Here is a 23513-nt window from a genome sequence, read left to right on the forward strand (position 1 = left end):
TATTACTTTCAGATTGAAGGTTGCCCAATGGGATCTAAATGTTCACCATCTATCGCTAATTTGTACATGGCCCACTGGGAGGAGACTTGTCTATATGCCTGCCATAATCCATTTCTGGATTGTATCCTTTGGTGTGGCAGGTATATAGACGACCTCCTCCTAGTGTGGCAAGGGGGCGTGGCTAATATTCATGATTTCCACAAATATTTAAACGATAATTGTTTCAATTTACGGTTTACCATTGAACATGATTTAAGTCGCATTTCTTTCTTGGATGTATTATTTACAGCTGACAAAACAGGTATTTCCACATCCTTATTCCGCAAACCATCTTCAGGTAACGGAATCCTTCACGCATCTAGTGGTCATCCATCACATGTCTCACGTAATTTGCCCATTGGCGAATTCATTCGAGCTCGCCGTGCGTGCTCTTCAGATACTGCCTACCAAGCAGTTACTGAAAATTTACATATGAGACTAAAAAACCGAGGTTACAAAAAAGGTATCATATGTAGAGCCCGGGCTATTGCAGAATCTCACATTAGGGACTGTCATTTACAGGATAGATCTGCACGTGAGCAATTACGTGAAGAAACATCGGAATCCACAGGCCCTCTCGTGTTTTCCATCCCCTTTAGTGTCCAGTTTCACAACATTAGTAATATTATTTACAAACATTTACCGGTTCTCATGAGTGATCAGGACTGTCCATCTATATTGTCTGGGGGTGTAAAATGTGTAGCTAAGCGTGGCAAATCTCTAGCAAATGTTCTGTCCCCTAGTGTCCTTTCGGATACACATCAGGACACATGGTTGTCCATCAAAGGCTGTTTCCCTTGTGCATCCAGTAGATGCTCTGTGTGTAAAGTTATTCCGAAATCTAAAACGTTCAGATCTACAGCCAACTGCAAGAAGTTTAATATAAAATCCTTTATTAACTGCCATACTAAATATGTTATTTACCTTGCAGAGTGCACCGAGTGTTCCTTACAATACGTGGGATGCACTTCCAGGAAGTTGAAAAAACGCCTTGCTGAACACATCTCGGATGTCTCTGCGGCCTCCAGACTCCTCTCAAATAGATCTTTTTCCGGTCTCACCAAACACTTCGTAAATTGCCATTCAGGAGACATTTCCTCCCTTATGGTATGTGGTATAGAAAAGGTACAAGCTCCTGCAAGAGGTGGAGACTGGATTAGGCAGCTTCATCTGAGAGAGGCGTTTTGGATACTGGAGCTGGACACCCGCAATCCCAGAGGCCTTAATATGAAAAATGATCTTGCTTCTATTTATTAGTGTAACTAGAATGTTAATACCTAGATTATAATTATGTTTTGTTTGTTCTTTTTTTCTTCCTCATATACATGTGTTGCTAATGTATTCCATTCATGCCATATAGTCTGCTTTGTGATGAGGTTTGGTTACAACCCATTTTGGGCGGTACCAAACCCAGGTGCTATCACTATCAATGGATATAAATATTGGCATTCAGTCAGTGAAAGTCAGCCATGACTAAGGAGCTTAGACTCTGAAACGCGTCGGTGTTTTCATGTATGGACGTCCATGTTTTTTAAATTTATGTATTTTTTCTACATGTGAATAAATTTTGGATTTTATCGCACTGGTTGGAGCTGGATTCATCTCTTGCATTTGCATGCTTTTGGGCTATTGTTCCTGGATGGGAGTCGGCCCATTTTCATCCGTGCTCCACCAAGGGTTGATATACACTGAATAAGGACATTTGGGTGAGCTGATTTTTTCTTTTGTTTGTTTTTGCCATTTATTAAACAGCCATATGTCTATACAATTTATAATAAAAGAAAACACTACGTAACACAACAGAAAAAAACACCCCTCGTGAACACCTTAGTGCAGAAAGAAGGAAAAAAGGGTGGGAATGTGATGGTGCTGTCATGTAAAAGGAGATAAAAGGAAAGGCCCTCCTCTCCCTCCTCAGTGGTTTCCTGTTCCTGCGGGAAGCCTGGAGCAAGCAAGCCAAAATTTTGCCGCGCTGTCAGGCCGAGGGGGAGCTCAGACGGACCGTAGTTCGGTCTAAGACCCTTTCCCTGCAATCGACTCACCAAGCAGGTGACGGTGAAGTCGGCCGGACCGGAATCCGCAGGCACAGTGTGCGGCAGAGATATTCTTCCGGTCTGGCAGCGGGTTGCCCCGGATGTGACGTGTCAGCGGCGACCCGGAAGCTGCGCCGCACACCGGATCCAGCGTCACACGCCGAGCGCTCTTCAGTGAGTAGTCGCGGGCGTGTTCTGACTGTGCGGTGGCAGCAGGTGGGGAGAGGGCCGGCACAGTTCGGGAGCACGAGGCACCATGAGCAGCAGCGGGAAGTACGCAGGCTCCTCGGCCAAATCCATGGTAACCGGCGGTGGCATCAACAGGCTGGGTGAGATGTTCCTTGTATGGTCTGTTACTGATGCAATGTATACTTTGTATAGGAGGAGGAGAGCGGGAAGTCTGTAAAGAAAGCCAAAAGAGAATGCAGGATTTGCAGGGGGAAGCTTCCTTCAGAGTCTGAGCAGCCCACATGTGAAGCTTGTATAGCCAAGTTGGTAGCAGCTGAAACTCCAAATATGTCCTCTTTCCTATCATCTATGAAGTGAGCAATGGTGTTGGTGTTCTGTTTTTATGCCGGTTTATGTATTTATACTGAGTAATGAGGAAATATTTTTCCTCTTTATTTTAGGGATTTAATTAAGGAAGAGCTTAAAAAATCCCTTGAGAATCTAACTCCCGCATCCTCCTCTGCTTCTACTTCTGTGGCCGAGATACCAGGTGATCCACAACCACTAGTGCTTGGGTCTCAACAGGATCCAGAGGAGGAGGTAGTAAACAGAGATGGATCTGAGGCTTCAGAGGATGAGGCCACGGGGAGATCCTTATTTGCCTTAGAAGATGTGGACAGTCTGGTAAAAGATGTTCGCTCAACCATGAAGTTAGAGGAACAAAAAGAGCAAAAATCAGTGCAGGACATTATGTTCAGCGGGTTGGACTGTAAGAAAAGGAGGGTATTCCCAGTTCATAGCAGTATATCCGCGCTCATTAAGAGGGAATGGGCTAAGCCAGATCGTAAGGGATTTATCCCAAGAGCTGTTAAAAGGAAATATCCTTTTGAGGATGCAGAAAACCCGGGTTGGGACCAACCCCCTAAAATAGACGTTGCAATAGCAAAAGTATCCAAAAAAGCTGCGCTCCCTTTTGAGGATCTAGGGACCTTGAAAGATACTATTGACAAAAAGGCTGATGGATATTTAAAAAAATCTTGGGAGGCAGCTGCAGGGTCATTTTAAACCAAGTATAGCGAGCACATGCGTTGCCAGGTCCATGATGGTCTGGCTGGACCAGTTGGAAGAAGGTATTAAAACAGGACAGTCTGTGGAAAGTTCACTAAGTTGGCTATCTCGCCTAAAGAAATCTGCTGCCTTCATGGCAGATGCCTCAGCAGACTCATTAAGATTTTCAGCCAGGTCGGCGGCTCTGTCAAACTCAGCCAGAAAGGCTATCTGGCTTAAAAACTGGTCTGGGGATGCAACATGTAAGGCGAAGCTCTGTAATATCCCTTGTGAGGGTAACTATCTATTTGGTTCAGTCCTGGAAGATCTCCTAGAAAAGGCAGGAGACAAGAAAAATGGGTTTCCCTCTACCATTCAGTCAGGACACTATAGTTCCTTTCGTCCCCCAATCAAGGGGTGGATTTTGTGGCAGAGGATCTGACGCCAGAGGAAAAGAAAGAGGTGGGGGAAGAACCCGTGGATTTATGTTTAATCAAAAATCAGAGCCAAATAAAAACCCTCCTCCCAATAGGTGTGGGGAGCAAGTGGGGGGTAGGCCTCAGTTTTTTTTTTCAGGAATGGAGTAATATTTCTAGAAGTTCCTGGGTCCTGAAGTATATTAAGGATGGTTTAGATTTTGAATTTACTTCCTTCCCCCAAATCGTTTTGTAGTCACCAGAAGCTATATGGGTGACATAGGGCAAAAGACATTGGAGAAAGAGGTCATTTCTCTAATAGCCAAGAATGTGTTGGTTCCGGTTCCGGTGGACCAAGAAGGGCAGGGGTTTTATTCCACGTTTTGTTGGTGCAAAAACGAGATCTCTCGTATAGAGTGATAATTAATTTGAAGCCCTTGAATAAGTTTTTAAAATACTATAAGTTTAAAATGGAAACAATAAGGTCCACAATAAATTTGTTAACCAAAGACTGCTTCATGGCGTCAATTGATTTAAAAGACGCTTATTTACATGTGCCTATACATAAAGACTACCAGAGATATTTAAGACTGGCAATTTTTTTTGAATGGTACACTTTGTCATCTTCAGTTTCAGGCATTGCCATTCGGCATAGCGATTGCGCCCAGAATATTTACAAAAGTCGTGGCGGAAATGGCAGCGCACATCAGAGAGGGTCCAGGTTTGTTTGTCCCCTATCTGGACGATTTTTTGTTAGTAGCTGATACGGAAAAAAATCTGCAATCTCATATATCTAGGACTTTAAACATTATAAAAAAGCTAGGGTGGATAGTTAATGTGGAGAAATCTTCTTTATCCCCAGCTCAAAAGAAGAAATTCCAAGGGGTCGTCTTAGATTCCTCTTCACAAAGATCATTTCTTATAAAAATAGAGGCTACAGTTTCGTCAATCCTAAGGAATCCCTTAACTACAATCAGGAAGGGTATGTCCCTGTTAGGGTTATTGACAGCAGCCATACCAGCTGTACCTTGGGCCCAAATACACTCTAGGCCCCTACAATTATACCTTCTGGGGTTATGGGATGGGTCCCCAAGGAGGTTACATAAGAGGGTAGCTCTTTCTCAGGATGTATTGCAGAGTCTTCTCTGGTGGTTAGACAGGGAACATACGACAGGTGGCCTTAGTTGGGTAAATCCTTGTTGCATAATTGTTACCACAGATGCCAGCCCCAGGGGTTGGGGAGCCCACCTAGGGGAGTTAGATTTTCAGGGGTCCTGGGATAGATCCTTCAGAAACAGATCCTCTAACTTTAGAAAAGTAGCAGCAATTTTAGAGACACTTAAGGTTGTGAAAGATTACATCCAGAATTCTAGTGTCCGTGTATTATCAGATAATTCTACAGCAGTGGCAATAGTTAATAGGCAAGGAACAACAAGAAGCCAGTCTCTAAGTCTTTCATACCAGATTTTTTCATTTGCAGAAACAAATCTCTTGAGTCTGTCAGCGGTCCACTTAAAGGGTTCCCTCAATGTGCGAGCCGACTATCTAAGTCGCAACCAGCTTCACCAGGGAGAGTGGCAGTTTAACCCGGCAGTGTTTCAAAGGATTACACAATTGTGGGGGGTGCCGGAAATAGATTTATTTGCCACCCGGAGGAATCGACAAGTGAGGAATTTCTTCTCATTGTCCCCGGAAGATCATCCCTTAGCGGTGGATGCTCTGTCTCAGAGCTGGAGGTGGGACCTGATGTACGCTTTTCCCCCGACAGTTCTTCTTCCAAGGGTGCTGAAAAAGATAAAGGCAGGAGAGAGCCAGAGTCATCTTGATTGCACCATTCTGGCCCCGGAGAACCTGGTTCTCTTGCCTGAGAGACTGGGCCGTGACAGATCCATGGGTACTGCCGGATCAGGCAGACCTACTACTTCAAGGGCCAGTGCAACACCCGCAGGTCAGGCAGCTGCATTTGATGGCCTGGCTCTTGAAAGGTTAATCCTCAAAGGGAAGGGTCTGTCGGATACAGTTATCACTACGCTGCAGAAGAGTAGGAAGCCTATAACATGCAAAATTTACTTTATAAGCCTTTTTTAATTTTGTGGGGCAAAGTACACTGGATTTTGATAAACCCAATCTGGCACAGATTTTGGATTTTTTACAAAGGGACTTGGAAAAAGGGCTCAAAACAGCGACATTGAAGGTTCAGGTCTCAGCCCTAGGGGCTCTGTATAACCATCCTCTAGCCAGACATCCATGGGTTATAAGGTTTTTTACTGCTATGTCTAAGCTCTGCCCTAAAATTATAAAAACGGTTCCCCCTTGGGACTTAAATATAGTTCTGAATGCACTTATGAAAGAACCGTTTGAACCAATCATTGATGCATCTGCTAAGTTAGTTACACTCAAGACAGCTTTGTTAGTGGCAGTAACATCAGCCAGAAGGGTAGGCGAAATGATTCATTTCTCTAGCACAGAACCTTACACTAAGATTTTATCTGACAGGATCGTGTTTAGACCGGATCCCTAGTTTCTGCCGAAAGTTACATCTGACTTACATAGGTCCCAGGAGGTGGTTCTACCGTCATTCTGTAATGACCCTAAAAATGATAGGGAGAGAGAGTTCAACCATCTAGATGTTAGGAGAGCAGTGCTACATTACTTAGACATAACCAGTTCATTTAGGAAGTCTAAGTCTCTCTTTATCCAGTATGCAGGGCCCAATAAAGGGAATAAAATAACTAGGGGCACCTTAGCTAGATGGATGAGACAGGCCATTTGCATGTGTTATGGGTCTGCTGGTCTTTCTCCTCCTCTCTCTCTCAGGGCTCACTCGACACAGGCGGTGGCGGCTTCTTGGGCAGAAAAAGGGGATGCTACGCTAGAGCAAATCTGTAAAGCGGCTGTTTGGTCTTCACCCCACACTTTTTTTCGGCATTATAGGTTGGATCTTTCCTCTTCTTTTGATATGGCTTTTGGGAGGAAAGTGTTGCAAGCTGTGGTCCCACCCTAAGTTCTCTTCTCTGGTATTGTCTCTGGTGGTGCTGTCATGTCGATAGAGAAAACAGGAGTTACTCAACAGGTAATGATGTTTCCGAGAGTACATGACAACACCATCACATTCCCACCCTTCTTTTCCTTCTTCCTGCACTAAGGTGTTCACGAGGGGTGTTTTTTTCTGTTGTGTTACGTAGTGTTTTCTTTGATTATAAATTGTATAGACATATGGCTGTTTAATAAGGCTCTTTTCGGTCTCGGAAATTCACTGAGGAGGGAGAGGAGGGCCTTTCCTTTTATCTCTCCAGGTTTCCTGTTACTGGGGGCGGAGTCCCTCCCTCTGTGGTGGTGCTGTCATGTACTCTGGGAAACATCATTACCTGGTGAGTAACTCCTGTTTTACCACAACATCTCAAGATCTCTTTAGTTTCCTCTAAGGCTAGAAATCTCATAGATCAACCTCTCACCACCTTTAGGAAACCCATGTCACTTCTAGGCCTGTTCACTTCCTGCATTCCTGCCGTCCCCTGGGCACAATATCACTGGAGGGTCCTTCAGACACAAATACTTAGTGATTGGGATGGTACAGTAGAATCCCTTGACTCTCCCCTTATTCTGTCTCCACAGACTTGCAGATCACTTTCCTGGTGGACAGACTTAGATGATCTCTCCAGGGGTCTCCCCTGGAACCCCAAGGACGTCATCACTATCACCACAGATGCCAGCCCTCGGGGGTGGGGGGCTCACTCAGGTTCTCTGGTTTTCCAGGGGCTTTGGAGCCCGGAAGAAGCCAAGGACCCCCAGAATGTGAGGGAATTAAGAGCAGCATTCCTCTCTGTGTCCCAGGCCCTTCCGTTCCTAGAAGGGAAGGATGTAAGAATTTTGTCAGACAACCAGACTACAGTCTCCTACATCAATCATCGGGGGCACCAGGTCTCAAAACCTTTTGAGAGTCACACACTTCCTGTTCAGGTTAGTGGAACCACATTACATCTGAAAGGTGTGGAAAACGTCAGGGCGGACTTTCCTAGCAGGTATTCCCTCAATCAAGGGGAGTGGGAACTATGCCAAGAGACTTTTTCAGAAATATGCACACTATGGGGCACCCCAGAAATAGATTTGTTCGCCTCACGAACAAACAGGAAGGTTAAGAACTTCTCCCTGTGCCCGAGAGACTATCCCCTGGCAATAGACGCTTTAGCTCAACCATGGAACAGGGGCCTTCTATATGCCTTCCCGCCAATCAGACTCTTGCCCAGAGTGATCAGAAAGATTCGACAGGACAAGGCCCACATAATCCTAATAGCACCCTTTTGGCCCAGAAGGGTATGGTTTCCTTTTCTGAGAAAGATGTCTGTGTCAGACCCTTGGCTACTACCAGAGAGGGGGGATCTGCTCAGACAGGGTCCAATATGCCATCCACAAGTACAGAACCTTCATCTGACTGCCTGGCACTTGAGAGGCAATTGCTAGTGGACAGAGGCCTCTCATCGGAAGTCATTACTACATTACTAGCTAGTAGGAAGAAGGTCACTTCCCTCATTTACCTTAGGACATGGAAGGCCTTTTGCAGATTCGTCAATAGACCTATTAACGTACTTGCCCACCCCCCCCCCCCTTGCCCCCCCCCCGCGACCAAGTACGATTAAGGTACAAATATCTGCCCTAAGTGTCTTGTTTGACTATAAATTAGCCGACCATCACTGGATAAAAAGGTTTGTTAAGGCGGCCTCTAGACTCCATCCTACAATTAAATCCAGACTCCCCCCCCCCCCCCCCCCTTCCCCCGGGACCTTTTTTTTTAAACCTTGTTTTTATTGAAAATTTTTCAACAGCATCAAAAGGGAAGGGGTACAGAAAGGAAAGGGGAAGGTCAAAAGTAATATAGGAGTACGATCCAATGAGCATATTGTCAACAAATAACAAAACAAAAATATGATAGTACATTACTTTTTTTTTCTCCTAAAGATAAAGCATATTATAAAGGATCATTTAACATGACAACTTAGGGGGCATGGGGGGGGGGCCCTGTGCACCCGGAGGAAAGGAGGAGGAGCAGCATCTCGGGGAAGGAGATAAGGTCCGCAGTGAGACTTGATGTCAATGAAAATCAAACGGGTCTCTACCACTAATATTCTGTTCTAAATACCACGTTGTATTGCGGAAATTAGACCATGTGAGGTAGAAATGTTGGACCTTCTTTTCTTTGAGTAAAGAGGCCTGTACCCAGTCCATACGGAAGAGATGAACTAGTTTCTCAAGAAGGAGCCTTCTTGTCGGTGGAGAGGGTTCTATCCAGCAATGGAGAATGGACTTCCTTGCTGCAGCAGAGACATAAAATAGCAATTGTTTGTTGGTGGCTAATCGTATTGGGGATTCTTCTGTGGGAATGCCGAATATACACCAAAGGGAGCAGGAAAGTCCAAGACGGGTGGTGACAAATGTGACAACCACCTTCCAAAAAGCCTGTATAGACGGGCATGCCCATAAACAATGAAAGAGGTCAGCGTGTGGGGCCTTGCACTTCAGGCAGGAGTGGTCTGTTGTGTTTCCAATAAGGAATCCCCTATGAGGAGAAACATAGGCTCTATGGGTAATTTTATAAGCCATTTCCCAATAGAAGGCAGAAGGTAAGTATTTTTCTGCAGTGCGGAAGGCTTGTAAGATATCGTCTACCGTGAGGTCATCTATGACTGTGGTCCAGTATGATATTCCTGTGGTGGTGGTGGAGTAATCATACTTGCGGGTCAGCCACATATAATAGGTTGTTATTTGCTTAGGGTTTAATTGCTTAGAAGGTGTCAAAGCCAGGAAAGGGTCATCCCAGTCATCACCAGACATGTGTCGAACCACCTTAACAATGTAACTATTTTTTCTCTAAGGCATTTGTTTTCTGTCTAGGTTGCAATAATGTTATCTTTTCAATTCCTGCGTTTTTTTTTGGAGGACAATTCTTTGGGGTAGCCTTTTTCTAGAAAACGCTTTTTTAAATTGTGCTTTCAGTTTTAAAATCTTCATCTGTAGTAACATTCTTTCGGATGCGTAAAAATTGACTATATGGAACATTGCATGTCCATATTTTGTAGTGGTTGCTCTTATAATTTAAAAAACTATTGGAATCCACAGTCTTAAAATGTGTTTTAGTAAAAATCTTTTTATCAATGTGTCCAATCAACAAGTCTAAAAAAACAATGTTGTCATGATTGTACATAGGTGTAAAGGTGAGACCCCAGTTAAAATTTAGATTGGAAACATAGTTGTTAATGGATGTAGAGTCACCGCGCCATAGTATAAAAAGGTCATCTATGTACCTTTTATAAAAAACAATGTTCTTCTTCGCCCAGGGGGAATCCGCGATGTAAATGGACTCGAACTGCCCCATAAACAAATTTGCATAACTGGGTGCGGCCCGAGTCCCTATCGCGGTCCACCTGGTCTGACGATAAAAAACATTTCGAAAAGTAAACGCGTTGTGCGTTAAAACGAACTTCATCTCGATCTGAGTGTCCTCATAGAAACCACTGTTCCTAAGTGCAAATTCCATGGCTTCTAAACCTTGATCATGTGCAATATTGGAGTAAAGTGCTGTTACATCAAGAGTTAAAAATATGAAGTTATCTTCCCAGGCTATGTGCAAAATGTTGCTAATTAAAGTGCTAAAATCTTTTAAATAGGAGGGGAGTTATGACCCTCTGGAAACATAAATCTATATAATGAGAAAGATTTGCTGTGAGACTACCTATACCTTAAATGAGGGATTTTTGGTCTTTGTGTATTTTGGGAAGAGTTGTGGGGTTCAGAACTGTAAGGAATTGTTTTTCTTGTTTGTTTAAAATACGCTTGGATACTCCTGTGTCTGAGTCTCCATCAAGTTCAACCAAGGAGGGGATGGATACAAGGAAAGGGGAGGGGAGCGGCTGCTGGAGACTGGGGGATCTCACATGGAGCGGCTGCTGGAGACTGGGGGACCTCACATGGTGCGGCTGCTGGAGACTGGGGGACCTCACATGGAGCGGCTGCTGGAGACTGGGGGACCTCACATGGAGCGGCTGCTGGAGACTGGGGGATCTCACATGGAGCGGCTGCTGGAGACTGGGGGACCTCACATGGAGCGGCTGCTGGAGACTGGGGGATCTCACATGGAGCGGCTGCTGGAGACTGGGGGATCTCACATGGAGCGGCTGCTGGAGACTGGGGGACCTCACATGGTGCGGCTGCTGGAGACTGGGGGACCTCACATGGAGCGGCTGCTGGAGACTGGGGGACCTCACATGGAGCGGCTGCTGGAAACTGGGGGACCTCACATGGAGCGGCTGCTGGAGACTGGGGGACCTCACATGGAGCGGCTGCTGGAGACTGGGGGAGCTCACATGGAACGGCTGCTGGAGACTGGGGGACCTAACATGGAGCGGCTGCTGGAGACTGGGGGACCTCACATGGAGCGGCTGCTGCTGCTGGAGACTCGGGGACCTCACATGGAGCGGCTGCTGGAGACTGAGGGACCTCACATGGAGCGGCTGCTGGAGACTGGAGGACCTCACATGGAGCGGCTGCTGGAGACTGGGGGGGCCTCACAGGGAGCGGCTGCTGGAGACTGGGGGACCTCACATGGAGCTGCTGGAGACTGGGGGGGCCTCACAGGGAGCGGCTGCTGGAGACTGAGGGACCTCACATGGAGCGGCTGCTGGAGACTGGGGGACCTCACATGGAGCGGCTGCTGGAGACTGGGGGACCTCACATGGAGCGGCTGCTGGAGACTGGGGGAGCTCACATGGAACGGCTGCTGGAGACTGGGGGACCTAACATGGAGCGGCTGCTGGAGACTGGGGGACCTCACATGGAGCGGCTGCTGCTGCTGGAGACTCGGGGACCTCACATGGAGCGGCTGCTGGAGACTGAGGGACCTCACATGGAGCGGCTGCTGGAGACTGGAGGACCTCACATGGAGCGGCTGCTGGAGACTGGGGGGGCCTCACAGGGAGCGGCTGCTGGAGACTGAGGGACCTCACATGGAGCGGCTGGAGACTGGGGGGGCCTCACAGGGAGCGGCTGCTGGAGACTGGGGGACCTAACATGGAGCGGCTGCTGGAGACTGGGGGACCTCACATGGAGCTGCTGGAGACTGGGGGGGCCTCACAGGGAGCGGCTGCTGGAGACTGAGGGACCTCACATGGAGCGGCTGCTGCTGGAGACTGGGGGACCTCACAGGGAGCGGCTGCTGCTGGAGACTGGGGGACCTCACATGGAGCGGTTGCTGGAGACTGGGGGAGCTCACATGGAGCGGCTGCTGGAGACTGGGGGACCTAACATGGAGCGGCTGCTGGAGACTGGGGGACCTCACATGGAGCTGCTGCTGGAGACTGGGAGACCTCACATGGAGCTGCTGGAGACTGGGGGGGCCTCACAGGGAGCGGCTGCTGGAGACTGAGGGACCTCACATGGAGCGGCTGCTGGAGACTGGGGGACCTCACATGGAGCGGCTGCTGGAGACTGGGGGACCTCACATGGAGCGGCTGCTGGAGACTGGGGGACCTCACATGGAGCGGCTGCTGGAGACTGGGGGAGCTCACATGGAGCGGCTGCTGGAGACTGGGGGACCTCACATGGAGCGGCTGCTGGAGACTAGGGGACCTCACATGGAGCGGCTGCTGGAGACTGGGGGACCTCACATGGAGCGGCTGCTGCTGGTGGAGACTGGGGGACCTCATATGGAGCGGCTGCTGGAGACTGGGGGACCTGACGTGGAGCAGCTGCTGGAGACTGGGGGACCTCACATGGAGCGGCTGCTGGAGACTGGGGGGCCTCACATGGAGCTGCTGGAGACTGGGGGACCTCACATGGAGCGGCTGCTGGAGACTGGGGGACCTTACAAGGAGCGGGTGCTGCTGGAGACTGGGGGACCTCACAGGGAGCGGCTGCTGGAGACTGGGGGACCTTACAAGGAGCGGCTGCTGGAGACTGGGGGACCTTACAAGGAGCGGCTGCTGGAGACTGGGGGACCTCACATGGAGCGGCTGCTGGAGACTGGGGGGCCTCACATGGAGGGGCTGCTGGAGACTGGAGGACCTCACATGGAGCGGCTGCTGGAGACTGGGGGACCTCACATGGAGCGGCTGCTGCTGCTGGAGACTGAGGGACCTCACATGGAGCTGCTGCTGGAGACTGGGGGACCTCACATGGAGCGGGTGCTGCTGGAGACTGGGGGACCTCACATGGAGCGGCTGCTGGAGACTGCGGGACCTCACATGGAGCGGCTGCTGGAGACTGGGGGACCTCACATGGAGCGGCTGCTGGAGACTGCGGGACCTCACATGGAGCGGCTGCTGGAGACTGCGGGACCTCACATGGAGCGGCTGCTGCTGCTGGAGACTGGGGGACCTCATATGGAGCGGCTGCTGGAGACTGAGGGACCTCACATGGAGCGGGTGCTGCTGGAGACTGGGGGACCTCACATGGAGCGGCTGCTGCTGCTGGAGACTGAGGGACCTCACATGGAGCGGCTGCTGGAGACTGGGGGAGCTCACATGGAGCGGCTGCTGGAGACTGGGGGACCTCACATGGAGCTGCTGCTGGAGACTGGGGGACCTCACATGGAGAGGCTGCTGCTGGTGGAGACTGGGGGACCTCATATGGAGCAGCTGCTGGAGACTGGGGGACCTCACATGGAGCGGCTGCTGGAGACTGGGGGCCTCACATGGAGCGGGTGCTGCTGGAGACTGGGGGACCTCACATGGAGCGGCTGCTGGAGACTGCGGGACCTCACATGGAGCGGCTGCTGGAGACTGGGGGACCTCACATGGAGCGGCTGCTGGAGACTGGGGGACCTCACATGGAGCGGCTGCTGCTGGTGGAGACTGGGGGACCTCATATGGAGCGGCTGCTGGAGACTGAGGGACCTCACATGGAGCTGCTGGAGACTGGGGGGGCCTCACAGGGAGCGGCTGCTGCTGGAGACTGGGGGACCTCACAGGGAGCGGCTGCTGCTGCTGGAGACTGGGGGACCTCACAGGGAGCGGCTGCTGCTGGAGACTGGGGGACCTTACAAGGAGCGGCTGCTGGAGACTGGGGGACCTCACATGGAGCGGCTGCTGCTGGAGACTGGGGGACCTCACATGGAGCGGCTGCTGGAGACTGGGGGACCTCACATGGAGCGGCTGCTGGAGACTGGGGGACCTCACATGGAGCGGCTGCTGGAGACTGGGGAACCTCACATGGAGCGGCTGCTGGAGACTGGGGGAGCTCACATGGAGCGGCTGCTGGAGACTGGGGGAGCTCACATGGAGCGGCTGCTGGAGACTGGGGGACCTCACATGGAGCGGCTGCTGGAGACTGGGGGACCTCACATGGAGCGGCTGCTGCTGGTGGAGACTGGGGGACCTCACATGGAGCGGCTGCTGCTGGTGGAGACTGGGGGACCTCACATGGAGCGGCTGCTGCTGGTGGAGACTGGGGGACCTCATATGGAGCGGCTGCTGGAGACTGAGGGACCTCACATGGGGCTGCTGGAGACTGGGGGGGCCTCACAGGGAGCGGCTGCTGGAGAATGAGGAACCTCACATGGAGCGGCTGCTGCTGGAGACTGGGGGACCTCACAGGGAGCGGCTGCTGCTGGAGACTGGGGGACCTCACATGGAGCGGCTGCTGGAGACTGGGGGACCTTACAAGGAGCGGCTGCTGGAGACTGGGGGACCTCACATGGAGCGGCTGCTGGAGACTGGGGGGCCTCACATGGAGCTGCTGGAGACTGGGGGACCTCACATGGAGCGGCTGCTGGAGACTGGGGGACCTTACAAGGAGCGGGTGCTGCTGGAGACTGGGGGACCTCACAGGGAGCGGCTGCTGGAGACTGGGGGACCTCACAGGGAGCGGCTGCTGGAGACTGGGGGACCTTACAAGGAGCGGCTGCTGGAGACTGGGGGACCTCACATGGAGCGGCTGCTGGAGACTGGGGGGCCTCACATGGAGGGGCTGCTGGAGACTGGAGGACCTCACATGGAGCGGCTGCTGGAGACTGGGGGACCTCACATGGAGCGGCTGCTGCTGCTGGAGACTGAGGGACCTCACATGGAGCTGCTGCTGGAGACTGGGGGACCTCACATGGAGCGGCTGCTGGAGACTGGGGGAGCTCACATGGAGCGGCTGCTGGAGACTGGGGGACCTCACATGGAGCTGCTGCTGGAGACTGGGGGACCTCACATGGAGCGGCTGCTGCTGGTGGAGACTGGGGGACCTCATATGGAGCAGCTGCTGGAGACTGGGGGACCTCACATGGAGCGGCTGCTGGAGACTGGGGGGCCTCACATGGAGCGGCTGCTGGAGACTGGGGGACCTCACATGGAGCGGCTGCTGGAGACTGGGGGACCTCACATGGAGCGGCTGCTGGAGACTGGGGGACCTCACATGGAGCGGCTGCTGCTGGTGGAGACTGGGGGACCTCATATGGAGCGGCTGCTGGAGACTGGGAGACCTCACATGGAGCGGCTGCTGCTGGAGGCTGGGGGGCCTCACATGGAGCGGCTGCTGGAGACTGGGGATCCTCACATGGAGCAGCTGCTGGAGACTGGGGGGGCCTCACAGGGAGCGGCTGCTGGAGACTGGGGGGGCCTCACAGGGAGCGGCTGCTGCTGGAGACTGGGGGACCTCACAGGGAGCGGCTGCTGCTGGAGACTGGGGGACCTTACATGGAGCTGCTGCTGCTGGAGACTGGGGGACCTCACATGGAGCGGCTGCTGGAGACTGGGGACCTCACATGGAGCGGCTGCTGCTGGAGACTGCGGGACCTCACATGGAGCGGCTGCTGGAGACTGGGGGACCTCACATGGAGCGGCTGCTGGAGACTGGGGGACCTCACATGGAGCTGCTGCTGGAGACTGGCGGACCTTACAAGGAGCGGCTGCTGCTGCTGGAGACTGGGGGACCTCACATGGAGCGGCTGCTGCTGGAGACTGGGGGACCTCACATGGAGCGGCTGCTGCTGGAGACTGGGGGTCCTCACATGGAGCGGCTGCTGGAGACTGGGGGACCTCACATGGAGCGGCTGCTGCTGGAGACTGAGGGACCTCACATGGAGCGGCTGCTGCTGGTAGAGACTGGGGGACCTCACATGGAGCTGCTGGAGACTGGGGACCTCACATGGAGCGGCTGCTGGAGACTGGGGGACCTCACATGGAGCGGCTGCTGGAGACTGGGAGACCTCACATGGAGCGGCTGCTGCTGGAGACTGGGGGACCTCACATGGAGCTGCTGCTGGAGACTGGCGGACCTTACAAGGAGCGGCTGCTGCTGCTGGAGACTGGGGGACCTCACATGGAGCGGCTGCTGCTGGAGACTGGGGGACCTCACATGGAGCGGCTGCTGCTGGAGACTGGGGGACCTCACATGGAGCGGCTGCTGGAGACTGGGGGACCTCACATGGAGCGGCTGCTGCTGGAGACTGAGGGACCTCACATGGAGCGGCTGCTGCTGGTAGAGACTGGGGGACCTCACATGGAGCTGCTGGAGACTGGGGACCTCACATGGAGCGGCTGCTGGAGACTGGGGGACCTCACATGGAGCGGCTGCTGGAGACTGGGAGACCTCACATGGAGCGGCTGCTGGAGACTGGGAGACCTCACATGGAGCGGCTGCTGGAGACTGGGGGACCTCACATGGAACGGCTGCTGGAGACTGGGGGACCTCACATGGAGAGGCTGCTGGAGACTGGGGGACCTCACATGGAGCGGCTGCTGGAGACTGGGAGACCTCACATGGAACGGCTGCTGGAGACTGGGGGACCTCACATGGAGCGGCTGCTGGAGACTGGGGGGCCTCACATGGAGCGGGTGCTGCTGGAGACTGGGGGACCTCACATGGAGCGGCTGCTGGAAACTGGGGGACCTCACATGGAGCGGCTGCTGGAGACTGGGGGACCTCACATGGAGCGGCTGCTGGAGACTGGGGGACCTCACATGGAGCGGCTGCTGGAGACTGGGGGACCTCACATGGAGCGGCTGCTGGAGACTGGGGGACCTCACATGGAGCGGCTGCTGGGGACTGCGGGACCTCACATGGAGCGGCTGCTGGAGACTGGGGGACCTCACATGGAGGGGCTGCTGGAGACTGGGGGACCTCACATGGAGCTGCTGGAGACTGGGGGACCTCACATGGAGCGGCTGCTGGAGACTGGGGGACCTCACATGGAGCGGCTGCTGGAGACTGGGGGACCTCACATGGAGCGGCTGCTGGAGACTAGGGGACCTCACATGGAGCGGCTGCTGGGGACTGCGGGACCTCACATGGAGCGGCTGCTGGAGACTGGGGGACCTCACATGGAGGGGCTGCTGGAGACTGGGGGACCTCACATGGAGCTGCTGGAGACTGGGGGACCTCACATGGAGCGGCCTTAGATTCTACTTTGCTATTTCTTGATGTAGCAGTGTCTAGTGACTGATAGCTGACTCTCCCAGTCAGCTTTTGATATCTGGGCCAGGCTGGGACTCTTTGTTCTATAAGTACTTTCACTTGTCACTTGTGTCAAGTTCCTTGCCTAATTAACCCCAATGTTACAAATGAAAAAATGTTCTAGCAAAAAAAGTCCTTAAAAACACTTACTTTATTGTAGAAAAAACTTCCATAAAATACAGCATGTGAACAGGTACATGTGATGGTGTGTTTACACAGACAGATTTATCTGACAGATCTTTGAAGCCAAAACCAGGAACAGACTATAAACAGGGATCAGGTCATAAAGGAAAGACTGGGATCTATCCTTTTTTCAAATCCATTCCTGGCTTTGGCTTCCAAAATCTGTCAGATAAATCTTTCTGTGTAAACGCACCATAAGCTAGATGCGTTTCGGCTGTAACCAGCCTTTATCACAGCTAAATGAATAATGGACATACAACTCACAAATTCACATGAAAAGAAAACTGACGTCCTAAAGATGAAAAAATGGTGCACTAAAAGTGTCAGCATAGGTTTAAAAAACAAACAAACAAAAAAAAACTATTCATTGATATAAAGAAGATCTGATCTGAAGTTTAAACCTGCTGGAACGCGTGTATTTAGTTAGAATCCAGAACGGTTCTCTATTGAGACGCTTCTGCTTCCTGTCACCACCTCTTACATTTTTGACTCTTATGTCATGTAGGTGCTCTGCTTATTTTCCGGGCAGTGCATCCTACATACATAAGATTACAAAGGGAACACTGAGTGGCATAAACTGCATGGTGTGAATGACAGTTAATAAATGACTGGATATTGTGGGACTTGCTTACATTGCATCTGGCGCCACCACAGGCAAAGAAACCTTTCTGTTTCAGCCACACTCTATTACTTGAGGCCTTTGGTAGCATCGATGGAGACCCAATATTGCCAACTGACGTGCCACTAGCTGACAAGCATTCTGTAAGATGTCACTTACTATCCTGATACAGGATTGGCAGGTATTTATGAATGACATGTTTAACCATAGTAAACTGCCTGCTATGGGCTGTGGAAAAAACAGGTTTTACTATTTTCTTACTTTTTCTTACTTTTGTCGCTGTCATTTTTATTACAGGCTGGATGGAGGAGCGAGTCCCTGTCTCTAGAGGCTGCAGATTCTCTCGCTCTCCTGAGCATCCATGGTGCATAGCCTCTTTTTCTGAGTCTCTCCTCCAGCATAACAGTCTGCTGTTGGTAATCTGCATCATCTGAACAGGCACGTCTTAATCTTATGTCATGTAGGTGCATAGCAGATCACCTACATGACATAAGAGTCAAATATACATAATATATATATATCTCCTTGTGTATATATCTCTATAATCTTTTTCTGCTTGTTATTGTATGTTGTTTTCCTTTCCCTTACACTATGGAATATACAGTAGTAGCTTTTACTAGAGATACTATGTGCTCCTGGGATGTCTCCCATATACATTACTGTGTATTCCTGTAAGTGTAATGTCATTATGTCAGGCACACAGCCAAAACACCTTCTATTTTTGTTTCCATGTTGGATACTTAATAAAAATACAAGCATCTTTATCGGTGAGTGTCGAGATTTTTTTCATTTACTAATGTGGGATCTAGTCTTGAGGGGGATGGAGGGATCACCCCCTTACACTTCATACACATCGGCCCAGAGAGATGAGAATCATTAACTCCAACCAAACCTTCCCACAATCCCACAGGGATCAAAGTTCTACAGATGACCGGACTCTAGCGGAGCCGAGAGGAAGGTACAAGAACTCAGTACTGCAGATCCTCTTATATACCTGTAAAGTATACACACACAGCTACAGTATATACATACAGTACATCTACATACATATACAGTATACACACCTAAATATACACACACATGTAGAGTATACACACACCTATAGTGTATATACACCTATACACATCTGAGCGCTCACAGAGAGAAGTCATGTGATTAATGGACACATTGAGCCGTGACTCTCTGTACTGGCCAGAATTCTAAATTTTAGTCTTTGTTTTTTTTCAATCAGAACAAGTCAGAAAATCTGCCTTTAGGAGACTGGACCTGTATACAGTAAGTATAGCTGTTATATAGCAGGGGACTGGACCTGTATACAGTAAGTATAGCTGTTATATAGCAGCCTTCAGGAGACTGGACCTGTATACAGTAAGTATAGCTGTTATATAGCAGCCTTCAGGAGACTGGACCTGGATACAGTAAGTATAGCTGTTATATAGCTGCCTTCAGGAGACTGGACCTGGATACAGTAAGTATAGCTGGTATATAGCTGCCTTCAGGAGACTGGACCTGGATACAGTAAGTATAGCTGTTATATAGCAGCCTTCAGGAGACTGGACCTGGATACGGTAAGTATAGCTGGTATATAGCAGCCTTCAGGAGACTGGACCTGGATACGGTAAGTATAGCTGGTATATAGCAGCCTTCAGGAGACTGGACCTGGATACGGTAAGTATAGCTGGTATATAGCAGCCTTCAGGAGACTGGACCTGGATACAGTAAGTATAGCTGTTATATAGCTGCCTTCAGGAGACTGGACCTGGATACGGTAAGTATAGCTGGTATATAGCAGCCTTCAGGAGACTGGACCTGGATACAGTAAGTATAGCTGGTATATAGCAGCCTTCAGGAGACTGGACCTGGATACAGTAAGTATAGCTGTTATATAGCAGTCAGGAGACTGGACCTGGATACAGTAAGTATAGCTGGTATATAGCAGCCTTCAGGAGACTGGACCTGGATACAGTAAGTATAGCTGGTATATAGCAGCCTTCAGGAGACTGGACCTGGATACAGTAAGTATAGCTGTTATATAGCAGTCAGGAGACTGGACCTGGATACAGTAAGTATAGCTGTTATATAGGAGACTGGACCTGTATACAGTAAGTATAGCTGTTATATAGCAGCCTTCAGGAGACTGGACCTGGATACAGTAAGTATAGCTGTTATATAGCAGCCTTCAGGAGACTGGACCTGGATACAGTAAGTATAGCTGTTATATAGCAGCCTTCAGGAGACTGGACCTGGATACAGTAAGTATAGCTGTTATATAGCAGCCTTCAGGAGACTGGACCTGGATACAGTAAGTATAGCTGTTATATAGCAGCCTTCAGGAGACTGGACCTGGATACAGTAAGTATAGCTGGTATATAGCAGCCTTCAGGAGACTGGACCTGGATACAGTAAGTATAGCTGTTATATAGCTGCCTTCAGGAGACTGGACCTGGATACAGTAAGTATAGCTGTTATATAGCTGCCTTCAGGAGACTGGACCTGGATACAGTAAATATAGCTGTTATATAGCAGTCAGGAGACTGGACCTGGATACAGTAAGTATAGCTGTTATATAGCTGCCTTCACGAGACTGGACCTGGATACAGTAAGTATAGCTGTTATATAGCTGCCTTCAGGAGACTGGACCTGGATACAGTAAGTATAGCTGTTATATAGCTGCCTTCACGAGACTGGACCTGGATACAGTAAGTATAGCTGGTATATAGCTGCCTTCAGGAGACTGGACCTGGATACAGTAGGAGAGAGGACATCACTGTAGAGAGGAGGGGACGGAGGGGGCCCTGCTGCAGCTTCTCTCAGCATCTTCCTGTCTGCCACCTGTAAGTTTGTTTACTGTGTGGAATGGGCCCCCTGGGTGACAGACAGGAAGAGTGCGGTGCCTGGGAGCTGCAGCAGACAGAGACCGGTGCATAGAGACTGCAGGGGGAAGTGGGGCCCATGATTGTATAGTAGCTGGGCACTGCTGCCATTCTGTCATCACCAAAGCAGTGTGGGAGGCAGCAGTGGGCCCCTTGATCTCCCGATCATAGGGAGATCCTAAACTGGAGGCCTGCTTGTGGTTCAGGGTCCTTTAACGGGGGAGGGGCCCACCGGGGGCCCAGTCCGAGCCTGCACCTATATACATGAACAGTATACACACACATCTACAGTATACACACCTATATACATGAAGAGTATGCACACACACCTACAGTATATACAGCTATATACAGTGGCGTAATTACCAGGGTCGCAGTGGTCGCCACTGCGACCTGGCCCGTCACTAGAGGGGGCCCCCGCGCCCCCCCCCCCCAGTCAATCATCGTCGTATCCCCGGCAGCGCTCGCATCTGAACTCCTGTGCTGTCTGGGGCCCTGACTTCCGGTACAGAGAGCGTCTCGCTTCCTGTGCCGGAAGTCCCAGCCCCAGCGTACAGGGAGTTCAGATGCAAGCGCTGCCGGGGAAAGGACGGGACATCCCCGTCAGCCGCACATCACCCGGGGAGAACACGGAGGTTGCAGGAGGAGCAACCGGGGAGCGGGTTGTAAGGTGAGTTGTGTGTGTGTTTTTAATCTGCACTCAGGGGAGAGGGGGTATCTATAAAGAGGGGGGGAGAGGGGGGAGGGGGCCATCTATAGAGAGGGGGGAGGGGGCCATCTATAGAGAGGGGAGAGGGGGCCATCTATAGAGAGGGGGGAGGGGGCCATCTATAGAGAGGGGAGAGGGGGCCATCTATAGAGAGGGGAGAGGGGGCCATCTATAGAGAGGGGGGAGGGAGCCATCTATAGAGAAGGGGGAGGGGGCCATCTATAGAGAGGGGAGGGGGGGCATCTATAGAGAGGGGGCCATCTATAGAGAGGGGGGAGGGGGCCATCTATAGGGGGGCATCTATAGAGAGGGGGGAGGGGGCCATCTATAGGGGGGCATCTATAGAGAGGGGGGAGGGGGGCATCTATAGAAAGGGGGAAAGAGGGCTATCTATGAGGGGAGAGGGGGGCTATCTATTGAGAGGGGGCCATCTATAGAGAGGGGGGAGGGGGCCATCTATAGAGAGGGGGGAGGGGGGGCATCTATAGAGAGGGGGGAGGGGGCCATCTATAGAGAGGGGGGAGGGGGCTATCTATAAGGGGGGGGATCTATGAGGAGAGAGGGGGTTATCTATAGAGAGGGGGGAAAGAGGGCTATCTATGAGGGGAGAGGGGGCCTTCTATAGAGAGGGGGCATCTATGGGGGGGATAGATAGCCCCCTCTCCCCTTCATAGATGGCCCCCTCTCCCCCCCCCTCTCTATAAATGGCCCCCTCCCCCCTCCCTATAGATGCCCCCCCTCTCAATACATAGCCCCCCTCTCCCCTCATACATAGCCCTCTCTCCCCCCCTCTCTATAGATGCCCCCTCCCCCTCTATAGATGCCCTCCCTCTCTGTAGATGGCCCCCTCCCCCCTCTCTATAGATGGCCCCCTCTCCCCTTATTGCCCCCTCTCTCCCCCTCTCTATAGATGGCCCATTATCCCCCCTCTTTATAGATGGCCCCCTCCCCCCCCCCTTATATATAGCCCCCTCTCCCCTTCATAGATGGCCCCCTCTCCCCCTCCCTCTTATAAGGGGAAGGGGGGAGGGGGCCATCTATAAGGAGGACAACATAGGTGGCCATTTATAAGGGGGACAACATAGGGGGCCTTCTATGAGGGGGACAACACAGGGGGGGCAATTTATAAGAGGGAATATACAGGGGGGGCATATACTATATGGGATACACAGAGTGGAACCATCTATAAGGAGGCTACACAGAGGGGGGCATACACAATAAGGGGGGGTCACATAGTCAGCCTACCCACTAAATGAGGGTGTAAAGGGGCCAATACAAATGTGCAGTGTGTATAGAGATGAGGATGGTGCAGGAATGAGGAGCCTAATATGTCTGTCTGGCAGATTCTGTGGATTTGTGGCTCGGAGAAGTTCTCATAACGGCCCAGGACAGATGGAGAAGAAGAAAAGGGAAGAACTCCGATCAGAGAAGACGTCCCCTGTGAGTCACCTGATGTAACTGCACTGTAATGTATATGGTGTACAGAACCTGTGTGGAGCTGGGTCAGCCTCTGTTTGCCTGGATGAGGTGATAGTGATCTGTGTACAGTGGATCTTATTCAGTAGCAGCGGTGGTGTTAGTCAGTATGTGGTGATGTTTGTTACTTGTGATCTGGTGCTGTGTGTTTTATTGGTCTTAGGCTGCATTCCCACGTTCCGTGATCCGTCAGAAATGCATGTACCGGAGTCCCCCCGCACCCGGACAGCATCTGTAATTAGATGCTGGGAGCGGGGGAGAATGTATTCATAAGCGCCGCGCTGTAGTGAATCAGCCGTGCGGTGCTGTTACTACAGCGCGGCGCTTATGAATACAGTCTCCCCCCGCTCCCAACATCTCATTACAGATACTGTCTGGGCGCGGGGGTCTCCGGTACCGGCATTCCATGTCCGTGATCCGTAGGGGGAGCTCTCTGATGCGCGCGCTGCCGGGGACAGGACGGGACACCTCGGCAGCCGTGCATCAGCCGAGGACCAGACCAGAGAGGCTCGACGGGGGAAC

The 23513-nt window shown here is 51.3% G+C and overlaps 1 protein-coding gene across 4 annotated transcripts in view; it reads left to right on the top strand.

Moving 5' to 3' along the window:
• The first annotated feature begins 18841 nt into the window (after positions 1-18841).
• Positions 18842-23513, top strand: part of ASPDH (aspartate dehydrogenase domain containing) — a 97285-nt gene continuing 92613 nt past the window's right edge. For 2 of the 4 annotated variants that reach the window (XM_069950013.1, XM_069950016.1), the window contains exons 1-2: positions 18842-18891; positions 19165-19208. The gene's annotated coding sequence lies outside the window, so the exon portion shown is untranslated. Of the gene's footprint in view, positions 18892-19164; positions 19209-20013; positions 20036-22888; positions 22956-23513 lie in introns of those variants that run through there. The other 2 variants (XM_069950014.1, XM_069950015.1) reach the window with 2 other exon arrangements.

The sequence above is a fragment of the Dendropsophus ebraccatus genome, chromosome 13 (assembly GCF_027789765.1).
Source record: "Dendropsophus ebraccatus isolate aDenEbr1 chromosome 13, aDenEbr1.pat, whole genome shotgun sequence".
NCBI classification, from domain to species: Eukaryota; Metazoa; Chordata; class Amphibia; order Anura; family Hylidae; genus Dendropsophus; species Dendropsophus ebraccatus.